This window comes from Felis catus, chromosome E2, assembly GCF_018350175.1.
Source record: "Felis catus isolate Fca126 chromosome E2, F.catus_Fca126_mat1.0, whole genome shotgun sequence".
Lineage (NCBI taxonomy): Eukaryota > Metazoa > Chordata > Mammalia > Carnivora > Felidae > Felis > Felis catus.
The window spans coordinates 30,271,254-30,298,732 of record NC_058382.1 but is presented as its reverse complement, the minus strand read 5'-3'; the positions used below and the strand labels follow the sequence as shown (position 1 = coordinate 30,298,732).

General features: G+C 43.2%; 1 protein-coding gene across 5 annotated transcripts in view; it reads left to right on the top strand.

Moving 5' to 3' along the window:
• TOX3 (TOX high mobility group box family member 3) overlaps window positions 1-27,479 on the top strand; it is a 108,730-nt gene that overhangs the window by 50,439 nt on the left and 30,812 nt on the right. The window lies entirely within an intron of this gene.

Below are 27,479 nucleotides of genomic sequence, written 5' to 3'. Positions count from 1 at the left end.
CCCTGTAGCATATAATAGACTGATATATGAGTCACTCCTTGGCAATGTGTGTTTCTTAAATTTATATAGATTGAACAACTGGTTGGTAATGTACTTGGTTACAGTTGTACAAACAATAACTATTAGCAGGGCTGAGACAGGCCTGGAAATGCTGCACGGGGCTGGTGTTTGCGAGGATGCTGACGTATTGCCGAATTTCAGAATAATTCCCCTTTGGAGGCTAAGGGAGACTCTATTTCATAAACATGAGTGTGCTTTTTTAGCAAAGTAGCAATAAAAGTTTTATGTTACAGTTTTCTGTTTCTCATTTTCTATTTGTTTAAAATTGAATTGGGGAACCTAATTTGCTTCAAAAATTAAACTTAACATCAGTCTGTGTGGGGCAGGATAGTTTGGTGGCAAGGGTTTGTGTGTTTGTGCCTGTGTGTGTGTGTGTGTGTGTGTTTAGTATTCGCCATTTCTTTTAAAAGAACATTGGTAGAAATACAGATTTTCCATTCCCTACCCCCGCCCCCCCCAGGTTAGATTGTGGCTGGCGTTAATGTTCATAGGTTGAAAGAGATCTTTCTGAACAACAAAGATCTTTTCTTAAGGGAAAAGCTTGTGCTCCAAGTTCAGTTCATGTTTATTTAAAAGATTAAAATCATTAGACCAGATCTCACTTTTTTGTCCCAAAGAAAATTGATTTTGCTCCCCCATAAAAGTGGGATCTGAAAGAGGATATTCAGGAATACGCAAATAGAGGCGATGTCGAAATCTGTTTGTGCAGCTGAACAAAGCAATTCTGTTTTTACCGCTGAACATTTACTCAGCCTTGGTGTGAAGATGTCTGAACGGAATCGTCACCTGTCTGTAGAGAGCACTTCTTTTGTAAGGCAAAGGAGATCGTTTTGATCCGAGATGTTTTAATGTCTTTTTTTTTTTTAACGTATGCCAGCTCGAGCATTTATAAAATAACACACCCTATAAATATTGAACAATACAAAGACATCTCTCAAAACAGTTTATAGTATGTTGCATGTGCTTGGTGGCAGCCAGGCAGTAGTTAGTGGCAAATGATATGCCAATCAAAAATTATTATTGCGAGTGTAACCTGGTATAATGCGGTATCTTATCTGGAAGTGTCAACTTGATATAAGCCAACTCTTTGTCTTTTAAAGTTAAGCTCTTGTTTGCCCTCAGTTAATTCTGTTTCCCAAAGGCTCATTTGAATTGCATAAAGGATAATCTACTTGACAGTTTTATACATTTAAACAATCTTGATTATATGGTATTTTACATGTTTTTTTAAGCTCCCAGTTACTATTTTATGTAGGCTTTTAAGTCTTCAGTTAAAAAAGAATGAGAAAAAAACCTCAGAGGTAGGATACTGTACTCGTTTGTGAGCAGCGTTTAGTGAAACTGGATAGAGCGCCTCTTTTCACCAGCCCGTGGCTCACGATGGTGATATCTGACCGTTGTTGATGATGGGGTGGGGGTTGTTGTCGAAGTTTCTCAGGGCAAAATTCTAGTGAGAATAAATGGAAGAGAATGTAATACTCAAGTTTCACTATATCGAAATGGAGACTGATGGATAATCTTCTGCCCTCTCCCCGTCCCCCATGATGATTTAGAGTTTCTAGATGAATTTGGGGAGAAATCTTAGGATCCAGTGCCTTGCTGGAAGAATCTAGAGATCGTAGATGTGCCAGCTGGGCTCTGGAAGGACAGGGGTGTGTATAAACACTGTGGTGATTGTGAAAACACGCCATCTGGCAACAGACAGGCTGCCTTCAGATCCTGTGTGCAACACATGTGCGTGTACCGTGTGACTTTTGAACAAGCCACTAAACTTCTCTGAGAATCCGCTGCATCTGTAGCCGGGAGAGGTAGTGATACTTTCCCCACAGGGCTGTGGTCAAGGCGGTGTCCTGAAACTTGCCAATAAATGTCACTGTCCGTACGGTCTCCCCCTTAGATGTTTTAGAGCTAGCGAGGTCTGGAAACGCTGATTCAGAGTGCTAAACGTGGTACCTAACCTTCCTATCACTGCCAAATTATTTGATAATTATTAGCGAAAAGTCACATGGCCATTCTTCACGTCTCCAACGAATCTTCTCTTCAAATTCGTCTCCAGTGCATTTTGAAGAGAAGTAAGGCCTCAGGGAATTGCATTTTGAGGACTAGGAAAACCTCTCCCCCTTTTCCAGAAGCACTTTCTCAAGTCTTGACTCGTTGGAAGCCCATATGATTGACATCCTCAAGGTACAGGGGCTTTCTTCACGTCTCTTACCGGCTGATGGACAACAGTCCTGTAAGGCCAACTTCAGTATTATCTCCATTCCGTAGACGAGGAAGTAGGAGCTCAGAGGATTTAAGGAACTTGGGAAGAGCTGGTCTACCTAGCTGGTGGGTGGGGTTTGAACTGATGTCTCCCAGACTGCAAACCTGTGTCCTTTTCAACCACAGCAATAGGCACCATTCCTATTTCTAGGAAGTCTTCATGGAGGATTTATTAACCACCCCTCCTTGTAAGGTACTAAGGACAGTGTGGTCATAAATAAGCTAATTAGGCCCTGTTGGCCAGTTGACATAAACTCTTGCACCCACTGGCGTGTGACCCAGGTGGATGGTTTGTCCCGGGGAATCAAGCCAACTAAAAATAACCTCTTCTCCCCTCCAGTTATCCTGTGATCAGGCTGGCAGAAACTTTGCATCTGAGGTTAAGTACTGAATAAATATTTGACAAGGGAGGGATTGAAAGACTGATCTAACCCGATGCAAGTGAATGGCAATGTAAACAATATATGTGTCCAGAGGATGATTTTTGCTAGAAGTTTTTATTAGAGAGATGAATTTGGTCAAAAACTTGAATGACATGAAGGACACAGGATCATCTAAGTAATGTAGAAGCATTGGGATGGCCCCAGAAGATAAGAGAAGTGGGAGTAAACAGGAGACGGCCGCCCAGTGAGAATAGCCCAGTGGCTATAACACATAGATCCCAAATGGATAATGAGTACACATAATAGAGGCGTATTTCTCGTTCACCTGTACAGTTCAAGGTTGGTCTGGTTGGCGGTGAACCCAGGCTGATGGGGGCTCTGCCGTCTTCCTTTAAGTGCCAACAACCAGCTGGGAGAGAAAGTGGGGAAGCCACCCTTGCTTCTCAACCGCTTTGGCCCAGAAGTGACGCACATCCTTTCTGCTCACACTGCGACGGCAACAGCGTGCAAGGGAGCTGGTCCCACGGCCTCACCAAAACGCGAGGGGCTCGCCAGTAACTCTACCTGATGGAGCGAGGAGCCCGACTTTCAGAAAATAATTAGCTGCAGCCGCCACAAATGACAAGCAGATTTGTTTGCCAGTATTAGAGGATTCTTTGGGGAGTTGGAAGAAGAGATTGTAAAATTCTTCCCAAACCTGTGGATGGAAAGGTTATAGGGGAGTTTTGGATTATCAGTCAGAAGCTGTCTGCACTCCTAAGATAGAAAATTCAAGCCTTTCAGTATTGGTGGAGATAAATGTTTAAAGAGCACGTGCCTGCAAGGGAGAGGCAGAAACACTGGAAAAGCATCCGAAGTATTGACATTGAATAGAGGAAGTGTGGCAGTGACCGAAGAGATGTCTAGATAATTATGTGTTTAAATGGATGGGAGTTTGGGAGATAGTTACTGCCTTTCTTCCAAATTAAGGGAAGGACTTTGTAAGAAAGGTGGGGTTTCTAGAGGAGGAAGCAAAGGTGCTGAGTGTTTGGAGGAGAAGGCATGCTGTGCAAACAAGGCACAGTTGTGAAGAAGATTCTCTGAGACGGACCGGGATGAAAATAAAACAATTGAGGATGTTTCCTTGGGAGGAAAAGAGGGGTTGAGAAGGACAAAGAGAGTATTTGGGGTTGTCAAACATTTGTAACCAATTGTTTCTCTTTATTCCTGCCAGGCAGTAATTCTCTTCAGATGATATTTAGTATAAAATGTTGCTTATTGCTTTTCATCACCCTGTGGTTTATTTATACGTTTATTTTTTGACGCCTCCTGGGAACTCGCCATTACTACATTTATTTTATGGTCCAATTTATGGATACGCTGAACCTGTAAAGATTGTAGAGCTCACTATTCCAAAGAGCCGGTTTCTCAGAGGAAGCCGGTCGACGTGCATGTGGGGTCGTATGTGAGAGGCAGGGTGTGTCCAGGGTTAAATACTTCTTAACATTAAAAAAAATAAAAGTAAAAAAATAAAAACTCCTGAGGGGAGCCTGGGTGGCTCAGTAGGTTAAGCGTCCGGCTTCAGCTCAGGTCATGATCTCACGGTTCGTGGGTTCGAGCCCCGCTTCGGCCTCTGTGCTGAACGCTTGCTCAGAGCCTGGAGCCTGCTTTAGATTCTGTGTCTCCTCCTTTCTCTGCCCCTCCTCCACTCGTGCTCTGTCTCACTCTGTCTCTCAAAAATAAATAAATGTAAAAAAAAATTTTTTTTTAATCTTTCTTAACATTTCCTTAACGTGTATTTCTCCCCTGCACATTATTCTGCGCGAGTTGTTGGGATTACGGCTGCTGAGTTCCTGTCCCCTTTGCCTCGGTGACAAGTCACTGGCTTCCGTCCCCTTTTCCTTTGCAAGACAGGAGTCTGTCCTGTGCAGGTGTGAGTATTTGACGAAGCACAGAGAAGCTCGGTTCTGTCCACTTGTTCTGTGTTCAGTGAAAGTACAAAGTACATATTTGTTTCACTTGTAAGTATAAAGGGGAAAAACCCACCTGTTTTGCCTTCAGAAAAATTCTTTTGATCTGACTGTTCTCAGAACGAAAGCTGGGGTGAACTTTTTTTTCCAGTTGGGTTGTCTGATCTACCTTGCGCCTCTCATGAAAACAAAATTGAGAGTTGAAAGACTCCACTCTTGAGGAAAAAGAAAAAAATGAAGATGCTTTTCATCATTCTGCAAATCAGACGCAAGGATACGGCCTTTTATTTTTCTTGTCATACCCGATAACACCTGGTCACGTTTGGAGCCCCGACTCAGTTGGGAAGGGGAAGAGCGACTTAATTTTGATTGGCCATCTGTCTTCGGTCCCAGATACAGGATATGAAAATTCAGCTCCTCAGGAGTGTTCTACATAAAAGGAAAAGGAAGGAATTTTGGGGTTTGGTAGCTTTGAAGGTGACTGGCGTTAACAGCTCCCTTAAAAAGTTTCGGAATATGGCCAGAATAATTTGATAACCAAAATTCGTGGGCCAGATCCATTTCGGAAAATGGCTCTTATGTATACAGCCAGGAACAACTGAGAGAGTAATATTTCAAGGGCAGCCTTTACCGTGTCCAGGGGGCCTATCAGAGCCGCTCAGATGGGAGTCTCTCAAAAGCTGAACTTCCTCTTGCTCCCGGCAACGTGGCATACAGCCCCGAGCGCAGCTTGGCATATGGCCGTGGGTGTCTCCTTTCATGAGAGACAAGAAGCAGTCACAAAAGTTGTTAGGGGACGTCGCAACATACTGGCGCGTCATCGGCTTTTTGCCGTGAAACCCCAACCGAAGTGCTTGCACTTGAGTCTCCGCTCTTTAAGGATGAAGATTATACCGTTAATGACCTCACGGGGGCATTTGTTCATTTATGCGGGAAATATTTATGTGGCACCTACCACGTTCCACCCGGTGTGCCCAGGATTCGGAACAGAGCAGTGAGCAAAAGGGGAAGCAGTTCATTGTGACATTTACAGCCAAGGGGGGAGGGGCAGGTATGTCAGGCAAATACTCGTCCGAATACGTGTAAAACCTCAACTGTGAGGCTCGAACGACATCTGACGGGGCACGTACTTAACATTCAGGACGTCTGAGCCCTTGTTATTGTAAGTGTTACGTCGTTAAGTCCCACAGTGGTGACACACCCAAACAAAAAAACCACGGTCCCCACTTATTTGACACAAATGTGAGGCTTTAGCTGTGCAAGGAGATGATGGGTCTCATAGAGGGGCTCACACACTAACCAGGGGAATGGACAAACAGACACAGTGCGAAAAACAGCCCCGGGCATCTCAGCAGCAAGACCTGTCACCACTGGGTAGTAAGAGGTAAGGGCACTGGTGGGAGAGGGACTGGCAGAACCAAGAAGTGAAGGATCATGGGAGTCGAGGGGGTAAGGTTGACAGCGGGCGAGGGGAAGGGAATGAGGCTGTACAGATAAGGTGATGGCCATTTGTGAATGGCTTTTCTCCCCCTACTGAGGAAGAGAGCTTGGAATCAGTAAGCTGCGGGCAGCCTTTGAAGGGTTTTAAGCCCCACAAGGATACGCATGATCAGATTTCCATTTTGGAAGACTAACCTTGCTGAGAACTGATTATGTGAATTATGCTATGCCCATGCCGTGACATACCCTGTAACTATTAAAAATCACATCTTAGGGGCACCTGGGTGGCTCAGTTGGTTAAGCATCCGACTTCGGCTCTGGTCGTGATCTCACAGTGCGTGGGTTTGAGCCCCGCATCAGGCTCTGTGCTGCCAGCACAGAGCCCGCTTCAGATCCTCTGTGCACCCCCCCATCCCGCCCCTCCCCGGTTTGCACTCTGTCTCTCTCAAAATAAATAAACTTAAAAAAAAAATCACATCTTAGAGGGTAACAGTAAGGAAAATGGTTGGGGAACATCTTTAAGCTTAAAAAGTATTAGACACTTTGGTCCCAATTTTACTTTCAAGATTACACTATACATTGTGGAGAGGAAAGACAAGATAGGAAGTCATTATGTGAACATATTGAACGGTTGGTCATATTGGGCAGGGGTGAGAAATGCCTTTTCTGATAGTCCTACTCTTCAGTATTATCCGCTGTTTTACAATGTAGTAAAAATGTTGTTTGGGAGATGAATTGAAAGAACGGTAACTCCAGACATGGATTAGAAGGAATCAAATCTGGACTGGAATCTGAGGGCTGGGTGGCACTGGCATTGGCATTGCCATTAGAAGAACAACGCGAAAGATGTATGTGTCACTGCCCGCTTGATGGCTGAATGACCTTTTGTGGAAGATGACAGAGGGGATCAAGGACGATGTTTTGGATGGGAAGTTTAGATAGTGGTAGGTTACTTGAGGCAAACATGTCTGCGATTTGTAAAGAAGATCTCTGCGTTGGGTTTGTTGAATTTGAGTTGTTGGTAAGACACCCATGGTGAGATTCAGAAGGAGTTGGAAAATTACAACTCAGTACAACGACTGATATTTAGACTGGAGGACTGGTGGTGGTTGACACATCGGACGTGATGAATTATCAGAGCATGTGTTAAGAAGAAACTGAGAAATCTTCAGGGGGCTAAGAAAACTGTCTGAGAGTAACTAGTTCCAAATGAAAACACTCTTTCATAAAAGGAATGGTTGAAAATGTCAGAGGAGGAAAAGCGATCATTTGAGACCGAGAGATTGTGGGGAAGCGTCCATGGGATTGGGTAATTAGGAGTCCACGGTGTACTTAATGACAAGCAGTTCATTAAATGGAGGAAGACGGATTGCAGGAGGGTTAGGGGTGAATGAAAGATCAAGGTGTGGAGCTGGGTTAGGGGCGATGGGGGAAGGAAGTGATGCTACTTTGAGAGGGACTCAGTGGTTTTCCCCGCACCCCTGGGGGTGAACAGGGTTGGAACATTTTTGTAAACTGAGGGAGGAAGCAGCGGGGTGGGAAAAGCTGAAGAACCCAATGAGAGGTGACTTCATGGAGCCATGTCTACATGGGGGTGGGATTTAGAGTAGCTGTGGAAGAACACAAAAGAAGGAAAAGGATGATTTAAGGTGCTGGTGTGGGGGTGACAGTTGAAGAATTCAACTGATAGCCTCTGTATTTCTCAGTGAGGGACAGAGTTCTTTCGAGGAGGATGGGACAGAATGCTGGAGGTGGGGGAAGGGAGGGGGGAGGAGAAGAGGGTGGGGGAGGGGAAAGAAGGAGGGAGGAGAGAATTTGGTAGAGCTGCTCTAGGAAATGAATAGGAAGAGTTACAAGGGATTGCTGAGTGCTCACAGGGGCTCTGCTGAGATCAGAAACCTAATAATAAAGAGATAGATCATGCCTGTTGGGACATACATATTATTGGTGCTCTTGTCTCCAAGGCTTATTTTAATCCTTGTATACATATGTGTGTGTGTGTGTGTGTGTGTGTGTGTGTGTGTGTGTGTGTGTGTCTATTTATATATTCCATAATGAAGGCTCAGTGTACCTTTGTTGAATAAATGAGTCAACTGTAGATTTGCAGACCATTTGGGGCGGGGAGGGAGTCTATTTCCTGGAACCCGAGTAATATAATGTTAAGACTTGAATCCTTTTTCCTTGTTATGTTTTACTTCTATGACCTTTGTTTTCTTTGTCTTCAGTTGGTATTTCCTCTTCTGCTAAAAAAAAAAAAAAAAAAAAAAAAAAAGTTCATGGAGAATGCAGAGATACATCCAAACACTTACTTGGGTCCCTTCTGCTGATAAAGCATTATATGTAGTTAGTCCTGCAAGTGTCCTCTGGGACAAGATGGTTCTTGCCCCTTAAGAAGCTTCCAGTGTGTGGGAGATGGGGGGGGGGGGCACGAAGCATAGGAAGAATCCCTTATTATCAGCACATGCTGAGTGCCATAAAAGAGGTGGAAAGGAAGGGCTTTGAAGATTCTAAAGGAGACAGCAACTCTGGTGGCCCAAGCTGAGGAGGGTTTCTGCAGGAGGAGGTGTTTGCATTGCATCTTGATGAATGCATGGAATTTCAGCTGGAGGCCCCTAGCTGCAGGCAAGGGTGTGTTGCACTGGGGGTGGGAAGAAGCATTTCAGACGGGGACTGGAGCTTGAGGGAGCTTGAAGTCTGGAGAACGTGGGGTATGTTCAAGATGGAAAATACATAGCAGGAGGCCACCTAAATAGAAAGTATAGTCTGCTAGTTACTCAAATTTGGGGACGTGGAAGTTTCTCTTCTTATTTAATAGAGCTGACAGGACAGCAGTTGAAAGGGGAAAGAGTCAGTGTGGATGAATTTCATTCTTTAGACACATCAGAATGGAGGGGGCGGGTAGAATTCACTTTTCACTATTAATCATTATTACTTTTTTTTTTTGCTTTTAGACTTTATCTCCATATTTTCTTCATCGTTAAGTTTTTGGTTCTTAAAAACCGTAGACTTGTAGGAATTCACCTGGCTTCACAGAGGGTTTAAAAAGTACCCCAACATCAACAATCACTAAAACAACTTGTTTTGTGAGGAATGAATGGTTTCAGATTTTATTAGAAATTTCCTCAAATGTTCACATTTACTATTTCCTGCATTAACTTGAACTGCAAAATCTAGTCTGACTCTTGTATTTTACAATGGATATTGAGGAGACACGTGGCAGTGGCAGTTTCCGGCTTACAAACGGGTGTCCCAGAGACTGAGATGGTGCTTTTAATCCTGTTTCTTCTAGTGGATGTCAGTTTCTTCTGAACACATTGTGGAAGTTCCTCAAACTTAAAGTCAATAAAACTGGAGATGAGAGGTATTTCTTGCTTAATAATACACGGATGTTTAATTTTGAATTGGTTAGTATTAAGTCTCGAGGTAGGAGTCAACCTGTAATACCTTTTAACATATGACCCTTCCCTAGCAGTGAAAGAGTACTGGCAAAGCTCGTCTTTGTCCCTTTTGCACCACTCATGATGAAGGGGATGGCATTTGATTTTTTCCTTTTTTGTCATCTGTGACTCAGCTGCTCCAGTGACCCCTGATAATCCAGGCAACGGGGAGGGTCGTGAGGTAGCGGTGTGAGCACAGGGTGGCCCTGTGCCTACCACCACTGGAAGCCAACCAGTTTCCGGAACGTACAGTGCTTACAGATCATAGACAAGCAAGGCCATTCCACTAATCCCAAAAGGTAGATCTCTGCTTTATTGTAAGAAAATCTCTTTTGCCCATTTGTTCTAAGGAATTTTCCTTTACAGACATTTTTTTAGACTCTTGTCTATCTATTGAGGATAACTTATATGCTTAAGGGCATAATGCTTACTATCTCTTCTCCCATAATAAATCAGGATCATATGATGGGTATTCACATTTTCTTTATAAAGTTGACCCTTGAACAATGTGAGTTTGAACTGTGTGGGTCCAGTTTTATGTGAATTTGGGGCATAAATACAGTACAGAATTATAAATGTCTTTTCCTTATGATTTTCTCTTTCTAAACTACTTTGTTTTTTAAAAGTTTATTTATTAGAGAGAGAGAGAGAGAGCAAGCGAATGTGAGTGGGGGAGGGGGAGAAAGAGAGGGAGAGGGAGAATCCCAAGCAGGCTTCTTGCTGTCAGCGCAGAGCCCCCACACGGAGCTTGATGTCACGAGCCATGAGATCATGACCTGACCTGAACAAGAGTCGGAGGCTTAACCGGCTGAGCCATCCAGATGCCCGGACTTCCTTATGATTTTCTTTTTTCTTTTTTTTTTTTTAACGTTTATTTATTTTTGAGACAGAGAGAGAGCATGAATGGGGGAGGGTCAGAGAGAGGGAGACACAGAATCTGAAACAGGCTCCAGGCTCTGAGCTGTCAGCACAGAGCCCGACGCGGGGCTCGAACTCACGGACCGTGAGATCGTGACCTGAGCTGAAGTCGTTCGCTCAACCGACTGAGCCACCCAGGCGCCCCCCCTTATGATTTTCTTAATAACATTTTCTTTTCTCTAGCTTGCTATGTATGTTAAGAATACAGTATATAATACATATAACATACAAAATATGTATTAATTGACTTGTCGGTAAGCCTTCTGGTCAACTGTAGGCTGTCATGAGTTAAGTTTTGGGGAATCAAAATTATAAGGGGCTTTTCAACTGCACAGCAGTCGGTGCCCCTAACCCCCACATCATTCAGGCATCACCTGTATGTGTGACTCACCCTTAGCCACAGCATGACCTCTTGGCCCCTCCATTTTGTCCCCTCCCACCAAAACTGGAGTGAGTATTTGAGTTTCTTTTGGATATGGCTCCATGATGTTGCATAAAGGTCTGTCTTGTCTTCGCAAGTCCTGGAGGGCCTTGGGGCCTGTCCCTCCCTGCGTTTCCGCTCTGTGCTTTTTGTGAATGGCAAAGTGTCTTGGTGTCACTAAAACAAACAGATCCCACTTCAAGTTTTTCAGTATTTAACATTACTCATCCCTCTCTTCTTCCTGAAGTCTTCTCCTAACGTCAGGAAGACCACCCTCTCTAAGCTGCTTCTACAACCCTTGTCACTTTCACAGGCTCCTTTGCTGGATCTATATCTGGGTCATTAAATACTCAAGTTCCTCAGGGTTCTGCCCTAGACCTCCTCTTGCCCCACTCCAGATAGTCTCTCTCCCCGGTCTCATTCATGTTCATGGCTTCGTTAAACATCTGCACGTACAAAATCTCTATTCCACACTGTTCCCATAAACTGCAGACATCTCTTGGCGCCTCAATCCCAGCACATTGAAAATGCACCCATGATTCAGCCCTCCTTCCCTCAAGACTGATTCTTTCCTGCTGACTCGTATCCAGTTATGGAAGCTCCAAACCTAGCTGTCTTCCCTGATAGCCCCTTCTCGCTCTCGCCTCTCAACTCATCAAGTCCTCCAGGGTCAAAATTCTGGGACTCCATCCACTTCTTCACTTTCTTCATTACCTCCTTAGTTCATACTACCATCATATCTCACCTGCTCTGTTGCAGTATTTTCCTGGCTGGTCAGCCAGCACACATTCTAATCCATCCCACACCCTGTGTCTTTCTCAGTGGCATACTTCACAGGTGACATTTCACTCGATACTTTTTTTTTTTTAATTTTTAAAAATATTTATTTATTTTTGAGAGAGAGAGGGCAAGCAGGGGAGGGGCAGAGAGAGAGAGAGGGAGACACGGAATCCGAAGCAGGCTCCAGGCTCTGAGCTGTCAGCACAGAGCCCGATGCGGGGCTCAAACTCACGAACCGGGAGATCATGATCTGAGCCGAAGTCAGACGCTCAACTGACTGAGCCACCCAGGCGCCCCTTCACTCTATATTTGTATAATCGTTAGGTTGTTTTCTTATTTCTCTGCTCAGGGTTGTGTGCTCCATGAAGGCAGGGACTTTTTTGGCTGTGTGCTATTTTGACTACTTCAGCAAACTGCTTGGCAACATAGATGTTATCAGAATATATTTGTTGTTAGAAGGAGTAAATGAATGAACAGTAAAAATTGATTATTGCTATTTTTTTCAGGATTTTTATACACTTATGTGCTTTATGCTGATAGAGACTAGGGAACTCCTTTCTGGGCAGTTCCATTGTAAATGTATTTTTTTTTTTTTCTGATTACAGAACTAGTAGGTACTAATTTTAGAACGCGCACAAAAATAAAAGAAGAAAAATTCCATAACAATGTATATAGTTTCGAATCATGGTGTTTACACCATGGCCATTTTCCTATGTCATTAAAACCACTTCACAACTGTTTCAAATAAAATCAATAAATTTGAGACATACCACCTTTCTAGAATGTTTACATCTGACGCAGTTAAACTCCTAGGAAGACCTTGCCCAGTGAATGAAGTTTCTCTCCACTACTGGAGTCCATAAGGTTTGATGAACATTAGGCACTTGGGATGAGCACTGGGTGTTGCATGTAAGCGATGAATCACAAGAATCTATCCCCAAAACCAAGAGCACACTGTATACTGTATATTAGCCAACTTGACAAGAAACTATATTAAGAAAATAAAATAAAATAAAATAAAATAAAATAAAATAAAATAAAATAAATAAAATATATTACATTGTGTTTAGTGTCAAAGATACCTTTTCTGCTTCATTACTCCTGCTACCTGGTAAAACTCCGTATCTTATCCAGACCTTCCATCATGAACGTCCCTGGAGAGCAGGATGATAGTTCCTTGGTCACTCTTTGTCAGAAAGCAATACTATATCTAGTTCCAGATTGGACCGCATAAAGCATCAACGTCAGGTTCTGCCGCTAGAAATTAAATCCCATCTCTTTGGTAAAGTTACTTTTCTTGTATTAAAAACTGTCAGGACCAACTTTAAAAAACTTTTGGCCAAGGCACATCCATAAACCTGTGAGGGTTGGTTTCTTTGTACTTTTAGCTCATTTTCAAAAGGCACACGAGGGGAGTTTGTAATTGTTCGATGCTGGAACGAGACGAGCACTTGGTATTTTCTCGGGCTCTTATGGTCAATGCCAAGTGCTTTGACTTAATATAACCTATTTCCTGTTATCTCTGGAGGGTGTATTTTCCCATTGGGGAAATCTGATCTTTTACGTCGAGTTCTCTTCTACATGTACTTTTTTTTTTTTTTTAATTTTTTTTTTCAACGTTTATTTATTTTTGGGACAGAGAGAGATAGAGCATGAACGGGGGAGGGGCAGAGAGAGAGGGAGACACAGAATCGGAAACAGGCTCCAGGCTCTGAGCCATCAGCCCAGAGCCCGACGCGGGGCTCGAACTCACGGACCGCGAGATCGTGACCTGGCTGAAGTCGGACGCTTAACCGACTACGCCACCCAGGTGCCCCGTACTTTTTTTTTTTTTTTTTACCAGTTGTTCTTTAGGCTATTATCTTTATCACCTGAAGAATGTTATTAAAACATAAGAGTTAAACAGTTTGGGCAGTAAGCATGGTCTTTCCTGTGAGCACTTATTTTTGGTATGGAGTGTTTGCACAGCCCGTCAGGGAAGGCAGCCGCTTATGGCCAGTACCAGATGGACATCCCTCATGGAATCTGTTACTTATCCCAGGGGGCCCTATTAGACGGGGTTTGTTTTCAGTATTAATCTTGATATGAAAGCAGCTGCAGTTCTTTTTAAAAAAAGATCATACCTCTAACTTATTTTTATGATGGCCAAAGAAATTTATAGATAGGCTTTATAGATGGTTCGTACTTTTTCCCTCAGTTATTAACCAGCGCCGTGAAATGTGGAGCGATTTTTCCTTTGTGCCATATATATTCTTCCACTAGTAGCAATGAGAAAAAAAAAAACCAACAACAAAACACATCCCTTTCTAGGAATAAATGGAGTCAGGATTGGTTGGTCATGTGTGCACTTTGTAGAAGTCCCTGTAAAATGGTGCTAACATTTTATTTTAAAGCTAAGCACTTTGTCCTTTTGTACAAAAAAAGTCCCTAAGCAAAAATGTCCTCCCCAGATAGGTTGCATTTGTAACCGTGGCATATTGAGAAGGTTGGTCAGTATTTAGATAGTATTCATGTACTGTCTTTAGCTTAAAACGCAGCCCCACTAATATCCTTTTACGATTGTTTTAAGATTTTTGCATCTGCTTTATCTCCTTTTTGGTCACTTTTGCCTTTACAACTCGATACGGTTTTCCTTCATATAGTTGAGTTACTCCTCTGGAACAGGATTGGACTTTTGCTGAAGTGGGTAAAATTTGATCTATGATTTGAGAAGAGCTGCTTACACATTGCTGTATAATCACATCTTTTTAAATTCACGCAAGGCAATGTTAAGGTAATCTTGAATGTGTTAGTATACAACGACTTTTGGGGATTCCAAGAATAAAATGCTTCTTTTATATAGGAATACTTGAATTCATGGTTATTTTATGTAAAATGCTAAAATAACTTTGACATCTTGACTGAATTAACATTGACATCTTGACTGAATTCCATTTTTTGTCTTCAAGATGAAAGCCAATGGCCCCTCCTTTGAAGGGATTTTATTTTATGGTTATGTGTAAGAAATCATTAACCTCCTAACCAAAAAGTAATTAAAATACAAGCCTGGGGTGGGGGGAACCTCTCTTTTTTAAAGTAAACACGTTACGAAATCTGAAATTACAGATTTCGGAAGAGCTGGTGGGGAGGAATGTAATTTTGCTTTCTCTTGCCCCAGACCTTATCAGAAGTGGGATTTAGGGTCTTGTGTGAGCCCCTTCCCAGTACAAGATTTTAGATTAAAAAACAAACATAACTGGTAAGATAGAGACAACTAATGAAAGCCGTATGATCACCCATCTGGTAAAAAGTTGTCCCTACAGAATTCAGGCAATCATAAAAGCACACAAAGATGTACGTAATCAAGATATTCTTGCAGCGTGAGCAAAAGCTCCCTGCCACTGTGCTGTAAAACACTAGGCCTGACATGTTTCAATCGCCAGAACAGCGCTGGTGGCTTCTTATGTTATCATCCTTATCAAGTATCTGAGGCTTGCTCTTAAACTTTTGGAAGTGATGGATGTGAATTCGTAGACATTAATCCTGTTGGATTCAAATGATTGTATTTTATATATGTTTGGGATCGTCTTATCACTGATGGTTTTTGAGTGACGTACTTGAAGTATTCGGCCTATCAAGTATGATCGAGACTGGAAAATAAACACATTAAGTCACAATTCTTCAGGAAGAATTTATTAGAGGTTTGTTGCTCTCTTTTTAAATGTTAGCCTTAGAATAACGTCTTACACTATTTCTGTTTCTCCATTTATTTGCAGCAGGAAAAAGAAAAAAAAAAGCAACTGAGCATTTATGTAAATGGAAAGCTTCCTAGCTGACAACCAACTATTTGATACATATTTGAAACACATTTAAGATAATCCTTGGTTGCAGTCAATAATCTTATAAGTAGGTCTATCCAAAGTCAGCATAATGCCCACTTGAAGAAAGAACACTGATTGTGTTTAGATAGCGCAGAAGCAGTAATCCTGTAGTATTTATTTTTAAAACACTTCAAATATCTTTTGTTTATGCTTAATGTATGGATTGATCTATATCAGGGTTTCTCAGTCTTGGTACTATTGACATTTTGGACAGGATAATTCTTTATTGGGGGCGTTGCTCTGTGTACTGTTGGATGTTTAGCAACATCTCTGGCTTTTACTCACCAGATGCCAGAAGCATCCCCTAGTCGGGACATTAAAAACTCTCTCCAGACATCATCAAATGTCCCTTGGGGGGCAAAATTGCCCGTGGCTGAGAATCTTGTCTGTATATCTTGATGCTTTACCTGCACATCTACATCTATAGCTTTATCGGCCTCTCTGTATTAGCTATTTGTCTTAGGCACCTGGACATGATATAGCTGAAGAGCACTACGTTTTATACTTCACAGATCAAGGAATGGAAGACCGATAATGGGAAGCCGTCGATGATTTGAAGGAATTCATAACAAATCATAATTGGAGGGACTGATTGAAATTACAGAACATCGTGAGTTTTACCCCTGGTTAGGAGAGTTTAGTTATTGAACTCAAGAAATGCTGTGATTGTTTAAAACATTTTCACTTAAAAATCCTGCAGGATATTTGGCCACTTTTACATTTGAAATTTCATATAGTTGTGTAAGAAGGGAAGCCCAGGAGACTTACTAAGGGTATTCGGTATAAATAGGTCACATCATTAGAGGCCTTAAAGTTTGTTTTCAGTGGAAAGTCTCTGAGGTCCTTAGTCATTTGGTTGCAGCATGAGCTACAGAATCTGGAAGTATGAGGAAAATAACTCCCCGATTTTATCTTCTATGACTTCCCATTTCTGTTTTGTTTTAGGCTGTGCAGTACTTTGGGGGTCCATAACCATTCGGGATTCGCCCGAATGCAATGTGGACTGAATCACGTGCACAGAAAAAGAAATAGCTCAGTTACACGTTTTTCAAACCACGCTGAAGCTGCCAGTTGGAAGTACCCCTGAGCCTGATCCTGGGGCACTGTCTTAGCAGTTGAGTACCTACTGTGTGCCAGGATATGGTGCCGCGGTGGCCAGTGAGGCTTTTGTAGCCCCTGCCCTTGAGGGAGATGGACTGGGAAGTAGGTCACTTTAGCGCCATGCTGCGTGACACACAGACTGCCTTGGAGCTTGGAGGCGAACCCCGTGCAGCCGGAGGTGGGCAAGGTGGCGCCGAGGAGCACTTTTCCAAGGTGTTATTTTCTGACCACCCTCGCAGATGATACCTACTGTGCGTCTCCATGGCTCTACCTACTATAAACAAATTCCCACTGGAGTGCCCCTGACAGATGAGAGCTAAGTTGTTCTTCCTCCCAGGAATATTAGAATTTATCAGGAGACACAACCCTTTCTACACCCAAGGGATGTACCACTGGTGATGGAAATCTGCACACGAACGTCAAAACTTTTGGGGACGGGGAAGGGTTCTTTCCGGTTCTAACGCTGACATCAAAGAACGTAGCCGCCTTTTTCCATCCAGACCAATAACTATTAGCTATCATGTCAGTGATTTTCAAGACACCAAAGCAGACCAAGTACATCTATCTCTTTTACAAGTTGCTGTCACTGTATAAAAGATGCCCACAGTTTGCCGAAAACAACAGAAAACACACAGAATAGACGTTATTCGTACTATCTGGAAATTATGCTCTGAATCTTCTGTTCTGCTTATTGTTGGCTGATCTTCCTTCACTTTTGTGTTTTCTCTCTCCTCCACCTACAAACATGTCGTGAGTCTCCTTTTATCCATACAGCATGTTGGAGCTAAACTTCTCCAGAGTGTCGTCTGTAAACCTCTCCAAAGTATAGTCTGTACTTGCTGGCCCTGGCTCCTCTGTCCTCTGCCAAGAAGGCTTGTAGCCCAGTGTCCTGGTCAGCCGGGCCCACTTTTATGACAGGGCTCTGCCCAAGTAGTTTTCCCTGCCAGAAAGCTCTTGTCTCACAGGCAAGCTCCTCTCCTACACACCCCTCAAGACCCCACTTGAATGGCTCCTTTTCTTTGAAATCTTCCGCTGACGTTTCATGGGGAGTGCTCTGCATATATCCATACTGTAGCACCTGTCAAAATTCCTACCTTTTGAGAGTGAGGCTCCTCACTCTCAATTCCTGACATTTACCAAGTGCCTCTTCCATGCAAGACCGTTTGCTCTCCCTCCTCACACAGCCCAGCCCCGACAGAGCTCTATTCTTTCATCCTTAGAAATGAAGAACAGAAACTCAGAGTGGTAACACGAAGCAGCTCGCAAGTGTGATAGAGCTGGGATTGGCACTTGGATCGCTCTGGCTCATTCCTTCCCTCCCCCATTCAACAAATGTTTACCGAGCACCTACATATCACAGGCCACCGACTGTCCCAGGGTCAGAGGAAACGGCATGGAGCCAGACATTAAGCAGAAACCGGCATAGAGTAAGGAGAGAGGGGAGAGCAGTCGGGGTCAGGAGGATGGCAGGGCCAGAGGCCCAGAGAGTGAGGAGTAGTCAGGGCAGTGTGCCTGGGGCTTAGTGGGCAGGAGCGGCCCTCGGAGGAGGGAGTTTGGAAAAGCAATGAGCAGCCAGATCATCTGGGAACTTGGATTTTACTCGAAATAACATTGAGAAGTCACTGGAGTTCTTCGAGTAGTAAAACTCTCTCCCTCTGCCGATATAAGCCACAACAGTCTGTAAAACAGATAACGCGTGGTCTGCTTTGGTTTCTGAAAGACTCATTGAAATGTTACCTAGCCATTAGTACAGATAGAAAAGGTGGCTTCTTAGGTACAACGCTATTTAGTCCTCAAAACCCCCAGGATGAGGCAAAATGCTGTTCTTATTCCCATATCGTAGATTGGGGCGGGGGGAGGGGGAGGGACTTAAGCGCACAGAGGCTCAGTAGCTTGTGCACAGTTAACATGGCTAGCAAGGGGATCAGCTGGGGTTTGAACGGGCCCTTAAGACAAGTTAGGCAACTTGTCTGCCATCCCGCAGCTAGTGTGGCAGGATTGGAGTTCAGAGCCGGTTAGTTTGACTCGAGATGAAGCGTTCTCTGTATCCGCTCCTCCCTCTGCCCAGTCTGGACGCCTGCAACCCCATGCCAACCTTGACGTGTTCTTAACCGGTCTTGCTTCCAGTTTTTCCCAGAACTGACCTGTCCACCCCGGACTCTCCATGTGCTCAGGTGTGGGTTTTGCATCTCTCTCTGCTTCTTCCCTCCAACAAAATCCTTCACAGACCTTCCGATGTAGTACATTTCAAAATGCTTAGACTGGCCCTCAGGGCTCTGCCGAGCCTGGCTGCCGACCATCTCCCCTAGCTTACCTCCCCTTCTCTCAATACCTGGTACCTCCCTGCAACCAGACTGGTCTCTGCTCTGCTTCTTTGAACACAGCCTACGCACACTTTGCAGCCTCGCGCACTCCCTTCTGTCTGCATGGGACGTCCCCTCCTCCTGCCCCCTTCTGTGGTTCCAGACTTGTTCCTCAGGGTGGCCATTCCCTTTTGTTCCTCTTCTGAAAGTACGTATCATTGGTCAGCGTCACTCCCGGACTTAGCCCTTAGGCTGAGAGATGTTTTTGCCCCATCACCCTAACTGGGTGGTCATCCCTTGAAAGCAACAGTCGGATTTCCTACTTCTTGATATCTTTGGAAAGTTAGATATATTCCCCAAACACATCCTACTAGTTGGTATCCAGTAGGTGCTGGGTTCAGTGTCAGTGAGGCTTTTGGGAGAAAGGGGAGAGCTGAGAGAATTACACAAAACGTGTGGCCACTTAACAGCAGGTGCATTACCACTGGCTTCTTTTCATTGGTTGTGTGCTTAAGACCTGTTGGGTCTTTCTTTCCCCATCCTCTCACTATTGGTGATGCTTGCTTACTGGGCTAGTCTTGAAGATTGCTCCATTTTTGTGAAAAAGAAAACTTGATTTGGGAAGCTTAGTGTCTTCTCCTCTGCTTCTATTTGTTTTTCTGATATTAAACAAGTGCAGTTGGGTTTGAGAGGGTGTTGTGTTTTTTTTTCCTTGCCACCTCTAACTAGTCCAGATGGTTATGCAATTTACAGACTCAGATGCATCCAGATCATGAAAATCCAAAGGCCTCCATGTTTGAGTAGAGTCCATATGTTGAGGCATTGTTTTTTCCTTGTGTGGGTCCCTGGAACTTGTTGAGAAATCTAAAACCTGTTTTCTAGAAGTCTAGAACCTTTATTCCCTCCTTGGTCCAACTTAGGACGTTTCTGTCTTTCCTTCTGCTCATGAGGGTGGGAGGGGGGCTGATGGTCCCCTCATGGGTGTTTACATTTTCCCGTAAGTGAGGAAGGTAAGAAGAGATTGGAAATAATTGAGCCAAGCATTTCTTGCTTTAAACAAAACAGCTTGTGCTACATCAGCATTTCAATAAGATCATCTTCAGATGTATGGAAAGCTTTATTTAAAAAAATTTTTTTTCTACATTAGTCCAAGATGAACTAGACGAGTAGTTTTCAAATATTAGCACGTTCTAGAATTCCCGAGAAGCTGGTTTAAAAAAAACGCAGAATTTTAGGGCCCCACCGGCTAGAGATTCTGATACAGTAAACTCTGGGGAATTAGGTAATCTGCATTTTTTTTTTTAAACAGGCATCTGGTTAATTGGTAGTCCCTAGCACCGCACTTTGAGAAACTCTGACCTAACCTTTGAAGCAAAAATTTCTTAAAAACAGAATATTTTAAATTAGAAAAAAAATCAACTGTCAGATTTAATACTCAGACTCTTGGTCCCTTGATGTTAGATTATTGGCTTTCCCTTCTCCGGGCTTTTTGCCTGCAGGCCAGAATCAGCCTTGTCCACTGCAGTGCATTTTCAAACACCAAGGCACCCACCCTTAACACTCCAGCCTCACCCACCCAGGCCTCTGTGTCTTTCTGATAAAAGGACTAGTGCATTTTTCTAGAACGAAGCTTTTTTTTTTTTCAAGCTAAGTGTCTCTAACATTTGAAATATTAATTTTATTAGAATATATGATTCTTCCCTTCACCCCTTCTTTCCAATAGGTGTGGTTTGTGCAGGAACATTTGGTGATGGATGCTTGGTTTCTCCTTTTTTGCTTGAATTTCAAGTGCTTATCTGGTGCCCTGCTTGGCTTGGAGAACAGTTCTGCGTACCAGCATTTCACATCTAGAAATTAATTTATTTGCTCATGCATTCAACACAGATTTGTTGAACACTTACTATTTATCAAACTTTCCTTGGCACTGGGACATCAGCGTAAACAGTAGACAACACGTACTTATCCTCATTAAATTTACATTCTAGGTCGGGGTGGGGGGGGAGAAGACAGTAAATATGTTACGCTGAAAAGCATTATGAGAACAATCAAGGCAGGGAAGGGGACTAGAAAGTGCTGGAGGAGAAAGAGGGCTGCAAAGAAATCTTAGAGGGTAGTCAGAAGATGACCTTTGAGAAAAGACTCAAGAGGGAAGTGAGGCTCAGTGGTTCAGTCAGTTGAGAGTCCGACTTGATTTTGGCTCAGGTCATGATCTCAAGGTTCGAAAGTTTGAGCCCCATGTTGGGCTCTGCCTTGGGCTCTGCGTGGGCAGCAAGGAGCCTGGTTGGGATCCTCTCTCGCCCTCTGTCTCTCTCTGCCCCTCCCCTGCTCACATGCTAGGGAGCTCGTGTGTGCGCTCACTCTCTTTCTCTCTCTCTCTCTCTCTCTCTCTCTCTCTCAAAATAAATAAACATTTTAAAAAGAGAGAGAGAGAAGGAAGTGAGCAAAAGCCTTGAGGACATTGCAAGGAAAGAGCCAGTACAAAGGCCCTGAGATAGGACTGTGTCTAGGGTATTGGAGCAACAACAGGGAAGCCAGCAGAGTTAGAGGAGGAGAAGCAAGGGGGAGAACATTGGCCAAGGGTCAGAGAAGAAATGGGGGGCCATTTTGAGGTCTTGGCTTCTTCTCTGAGGGAAAAGGAAGCCATTGGAAAGTTCTACGCAGAGGAGGGGTATGACCGGACTTAGGTTTTCAAGGTCTCTCTTTGGTTCTGTGCTGAGAATAGACTGGTGGACATTGTGGTAGGACCAGCAAGACTTGCCAGGAGGGGGAGCATTGACCCCAGGAGGGGATGGGTGGCTTGAGCCTGCGTGAATCCAGTGGAGGGAGTGACCAGCGGTCAGTTGTGTGTGTAACTGGAAAGAGGAGCCAACAGAATCTCTGATGATTTGATGGCGGAAGGAGAAAGAGTGGATTCAAAGATGATTTTTGGCCTGAGTCACTGGAACTGAGTCATCTCCCCATCAAAGGAGATGGGGAAGGCTGTGGGTGGAGCAGGTTTGGGGAGAAGATGAGGAATTCAGTTTTGTGCTTGTGATTGGGATGCCTATTGAGATCCACATGCAAATGTAGGCAGTTGGGTATGTGAGTCTGGTGCTCAGGAGATAATTATCTAGGAGTTTTTAGCATATGGAAAGGCAAATAATATTTTTGAAAGTTTATTTTCTTGCAAAAATCTTGCTTTATATTTGAACCTATTAATATATATATGTGAATTTATATATGTGTGTGTATAATTATACATATATGTGAACATAATCCTCTCTTTGTGTATACATAATTAGCGGAATTGTGTGTGTGTGTGTGTGTGTGTGTGTGTGTGTGTGTGTATACTCTCCTGCTAATTATACATCTTAGTCCATTGTTTGCAGTTTCTGTTTCCAGACTGCTGTTGAACCCGTAGCCTTTGGTATGGACTGTCTGTATTCACTACGTCGTTGTTCGTTCATGATGTGGTGTGCTAGATCCACCCCTGATAATCTCCAGTATTTATTGTCACTTGCCATATCTGGCTTGTGTTCACTCTTTGGGGCTCTATGTCTCGAAACAGATTCCCACTGCCGGAGATGGTTAAACCTTGATTGTCTTTGGTAAGTTCTTTTCCACGGGGTAGCGAACAGAGCCTTTGAGAGTGTGCGAACTTTGAGGCACTGCCTTCTCATCATGTGACCGTACTTTGGCGCACTTGGTCCGTGATGGCGCAGTTCATCTGTGTAAGCAACTTGACAGATGTCCTTACTGAGGCATCAAATTGGATGGTGTCTGCTAACAAATCTAATGGGAACAAAGGAAAGAGAATTCGAAGGATTATCTTTTTTTTTAAGGATTAAATTGGTGCCATTTAGCTGTTTGATACCCTGTAGTTAATGCAGCTTTATTAGAAGCCTACACAATTCTTCACATGGGTGTCAAAATAATTTTAGTGAAAATCATGTTGGGTGGACTGATCAAGCCGAAGTATCCGTCTTGTGATTACAGATGGGTTTTGTCTGGGCTGCTCTACTTTCTTCCAAGCCTTTTGCTGGACAAGCGAGAATTAACAATCTCCATTAATTTACTTTGGCACTTCACACGGGTAGACAGGCCATGAACACGATGGTCTTTAATAAATTTTTTTAGGAATCCTGCAATGCTCCTTTTTAATTGATGTCCTTCACAAATTGTATTTGCCGAAGCTATAATTATTCATCAAGCCGCAAAAGCAAATCTACCTCCAGGTACGATGAAGATGTGCTTTTGTGAAATTATTAAGATACAGAAGTTCGACATGCAGAGTAATTCCATCCTGCTTTATAATTATATCTTTGGGGATTAGATCTTTGGGGATCACATCTATTAGAGCCTATCAAAGTGGAAAGGACCGATCATCACCAGTGTAGTTCATAAATGCCCCTGCCTCACAGTGACCATTCCCCCAGTCTGTAAGCTCTTTGAAACACTTGGAATTGGCCTGTTTCTTAAGAAAGAAGCATTAAGGAATGTTTTTACGTAGGTAACTCTGTTTCACCTGGCGTTCCTTCAGTTGATTTGAAATATTTTGCTTTGACTCCTGAAATCATGGTAAATAATCTTAGTGCGGCTGAACTGGGGGATCTTCAAAGGAACATCAGTGGAGAGCTACCACCTAGAAAACTTGGAAGTCGGCCAAATTACGAAAGCCCAGAATGAGTAATTTAGAAATTCTTATTTAGGTGATTCATAAAAGGCGTAAACTTGACCATGGCGCAAAATGAGGATGTTAGCTTTTTGTAAGAAGTATTTGGGAAAAGTAAAAGAATATTGTCGATAAGGGGTTTGGAACAAGGCTTCCCAAAGTGTTCCCACAGACTGTTGTGGGGGAAACCAAAAGAGGTGTCTGTCCCATGGCAAATACGGGGGGAAAGGGGAGGTTTGCTATCTCCCACTCAAAGAAAACTGTGAGCCGCGTCCAGGTAGGAACTTTGTCATCTTTCTCACCGTTTTGTTGCCAGAGCCTAACGCAGTGCCTTGCACACAGTAGGCACATAAATAAGTGTTTGCTGTGAATGAATGAGCTGCAGGACTTCTCGGAACGTTTGCCTGGTGTAGTGGGCACAGGGACTCATAAAAGAGGGGCGGTAGTCTGCAGCCTTTCTCAAACTTATGGGCTTTGCAACTCTGCAACTCTTTTCTTTTTAAAAAAATTTTTTTAATGTTTATTTATTTTTGAGAGACAGAACACAAGCAGGGGAGGGACAGAGAGAGAGGGAGACACAGAATCCAAAGCAGGTTCCAGGCTCCAAGCTGTCAGCACAGAGCCCGACGCGGGGCTCGAACCCACGAACTGTGAGATCATGACCTGAGCTGAAGTCAGAGGCTTAACCGACTGAGCCACCCAGGCGCCCCTGCAACTCTTAAGGAGCATTCTGCTAGACTTAGGTACCTGGAAACACCTCCTGGGAGACTGTAGCCTTGAGTGAGAGGATAAAAACCAAGTTCTAACATTGAATTCATCACTGAGTGAAATATTCAAAGTTCCGTGCCTATTGAAATGTTAAGAGGGGTACCAGACTCCAGTATTTACCTCTATGATTTGGGGCATGGACCCCTTGAAGCCTCAGTCTATTTATCTATAAAATAGGGATAATTTCCTTTTTTCTAACTTGTTCTTGGGAAAATAAATTACATTTAGTCCTGCTTGGGAGAGTTAAATGAAATAATGTATGTAGAAGGCCTCTCAGGGTAATTAGAATGTGATCAACCTTTCTCCCCCTCCCTCTCTCTTCAGCAAGTGTTGGAGTGCTTCTAATATGCCTGGCATTGGTGCCAGTTTGTGAGGAGACAGCAGTGAACACAGTGAAGGCCCTTTCCCTTGTGGACCTAGGGATTTTTTTTGTAATATATTCTGTTTACCGATGTCACTGTCTCTTCGAACGTAAAGTAAATTTAATTGTACACAATTCAGTTAAAGCTAATTGTTCTGAGGTCATTATATTAGAGATCTGCCCCCAAAGGATCACTTTTTCTCTCAGAATCAGATCTGTTCTTACACAAAATGAGTAAAGCAGGATTCATAGGTCACATTTTAAAATAAAGCAAATTAAATTAAGCTAGTGTTACCAGATAAGGTAAATCAAATGGAAAGTGGCATTCCTGTCATCCTGATCAATTTAACGATGCTGTAGGGTGGCCAAATTTAGCAAGTAAAAATACGCAATAGCAGGGTATAGTTGAATCACAGATAGACAATACTTTTTTTTTTAGTATAAGTATATCCCAAATTGTGCATGGGACATACTTACACTTTGAAAGTCGTGTATTTGAAAGCCAGATTTAACTGGGCAGCCTGTATTTTATCCAGCCACCCTACCACGCTCAAGCAGGGACCCAGCCACCTGTGCAAGAGAAAGACCCTTCCCTGCACAAGTCAGTATCTGAGGCCATATTTGTAGGGGAGATACGTTACCCCCAGTGCAACAGCAACCCTTGCTTCTATTTGAAATGATTTATAACTGTTCCCGCCCAATGGCCAAGTGTTTCCAAATTAAAAGCCATTAATTAAGGCCTGCTGTAGATACAAAAGATATGCAAGGAGTGCTTTGTAATTCCAGCTCAGTACTTCAGGTGAGAGCTTTTCAAATTACGTGGACCACTGGAGCCACCTGCTTGACTAAACGCAGCGCGGCCGTCGCGTGGCTCGTCAGCACACCGCGGTGCCAGCGTCGTTCCTGATTTTTCTCATTTCTCCAGGGCAAATACTAATTAATGGATACAATTCACAGCTGATTAGCTGTAGTTTCTTCAGTAATTACATTCGCATACTAACTGTTCAGAAGAGGATTTCTAACCCAGTTCTTATTTTAGTCTAAGCTTAATTTGTTTTTTGAATTGTTTAGGCCCTTAGTTTAATAGCCATTTTATTTTTCTTTGTTGTTTTAGGTGCTATTAGGTAATAAGTGAGTTTAATCTTAAAAAAAATACTCTCTGATAATGAGCTGCTTTCCTTAAATGGATTTCTAATTCCCCAACAACACGTACATTTAAATAACGTTAAAGCTGGGTGGCAGGCTTTGGGCCGCTTGCGGGAGGCATGGAATGAGTGCCTGGAAGGCACATGGTGACCGAAGTCCTCATAAACATCCAAAAAGCATAGTCAGAACGGAGGCCCCGAGATTTAATTCTAGGATCATTAATTCATCAAAAATTCCCAGACAGAAACCTGTGCTTTTGCTTGCATGCATTTAATGTCCTAGGAAAATGGGGGGAAATGTGTCTGTGTATGTGGGCGGGAGGTGCAGGTGCGTGCGCACCCGCCCACGCAGGTACCTTTTTTCATTTTAAAATTATTTTAAAGCCGTTTTATTGAGGTATGATGGGCATACCACAAGCGGCACCTATTTAACGTATATGCACCTTGATGGGTTTGGACGTAAGTATGTGTTGGCGAAACCATCCCCACACGTTTTGGATATCCCGTGCCTTCAGAGAAACTAGGTAAAGGTCTCTCTTAAGTGCTAACAAATACATCTTTCAGAAATCCTTATAAAGATGTTTATCCAAATGAATCTGAAGCTCATTGTGTGAGTATGTATTTAGGAGTCGTTTTACAGGGTGGGATTTTGCTTCCGGAGACCACAACAGCACTCTGGAACCATTAGAGCCTTCTGTGTAAATCCTGCTTAGTGCTTGGATCCCTGACATGATAAAGTGTAGCATGTCAGTTGGGTTTCTGTGCACGAATCCTACAGGTTCAGAGTCAGGGGCCGAGAGCCCCCTAGAAATAAGTGTTGGTGGGTTTACTACGAGGAGAGTTATGTGGATCTTCCATATCTATGTGTCTATATTTATTCTCTACATTTATCTATCTGTGTATCTGTATTTCTTTTCTCTCTCTCTCTCCCTCTCTCCTTGGGGAAGTTATGCCTTTTACTTAATTTTTAAATGTTTTGTAAAGTCTATTTATTTTGAGAGAGAGAGCAGGGAAGGAGCAGAGAGAAGGAAAGCCAGAATCCCAAGCAGGCTCTGCACTGTCAACATAGAGCCCCACGCGGGGCTCGAACTCACAAACTGTGAGATCATGCTCTGAGCTGAGATCAGGAGTCAGACATTTAACTGATTGAGCCACCCAGGCTCCCTGCCTCTTAGTTTAAATAATTGACTAGCTCTATTTACATGAGAGAATGGATGTATACATTTCACCCTTTGCAGACCAAACCTTTATGTTACTTGATGCACTGAAGGAAAGAAACAGTACACGTTACAAAAAGAAGGGCATTCTTTTACCACTTCATAAAATCGTGAAAATAATATGGCCCCGGATAATTATGCTCACAGAGCCTTTCCATATTGCCAGACTGATAACAGAATGTTTAAAGCAACAAAACGCGCCTCCTTATACCATCTGAACCTGAAAATACATTTCTGGCAAAATCCAAGTTTTACATTTTGATAACAGGTCTCTAGCAGTAAAGAGCTTACGTCTGAAATGCTGATACAGTCTTATTTGTGATGGTATGAATGGGCTATTGTGTTAGGGAATTAAATAAAAATTGCTGTGTTCATAGGATTCCGTTTATATTTTAAACCTCTTTGCACTTAATGTTACATCGA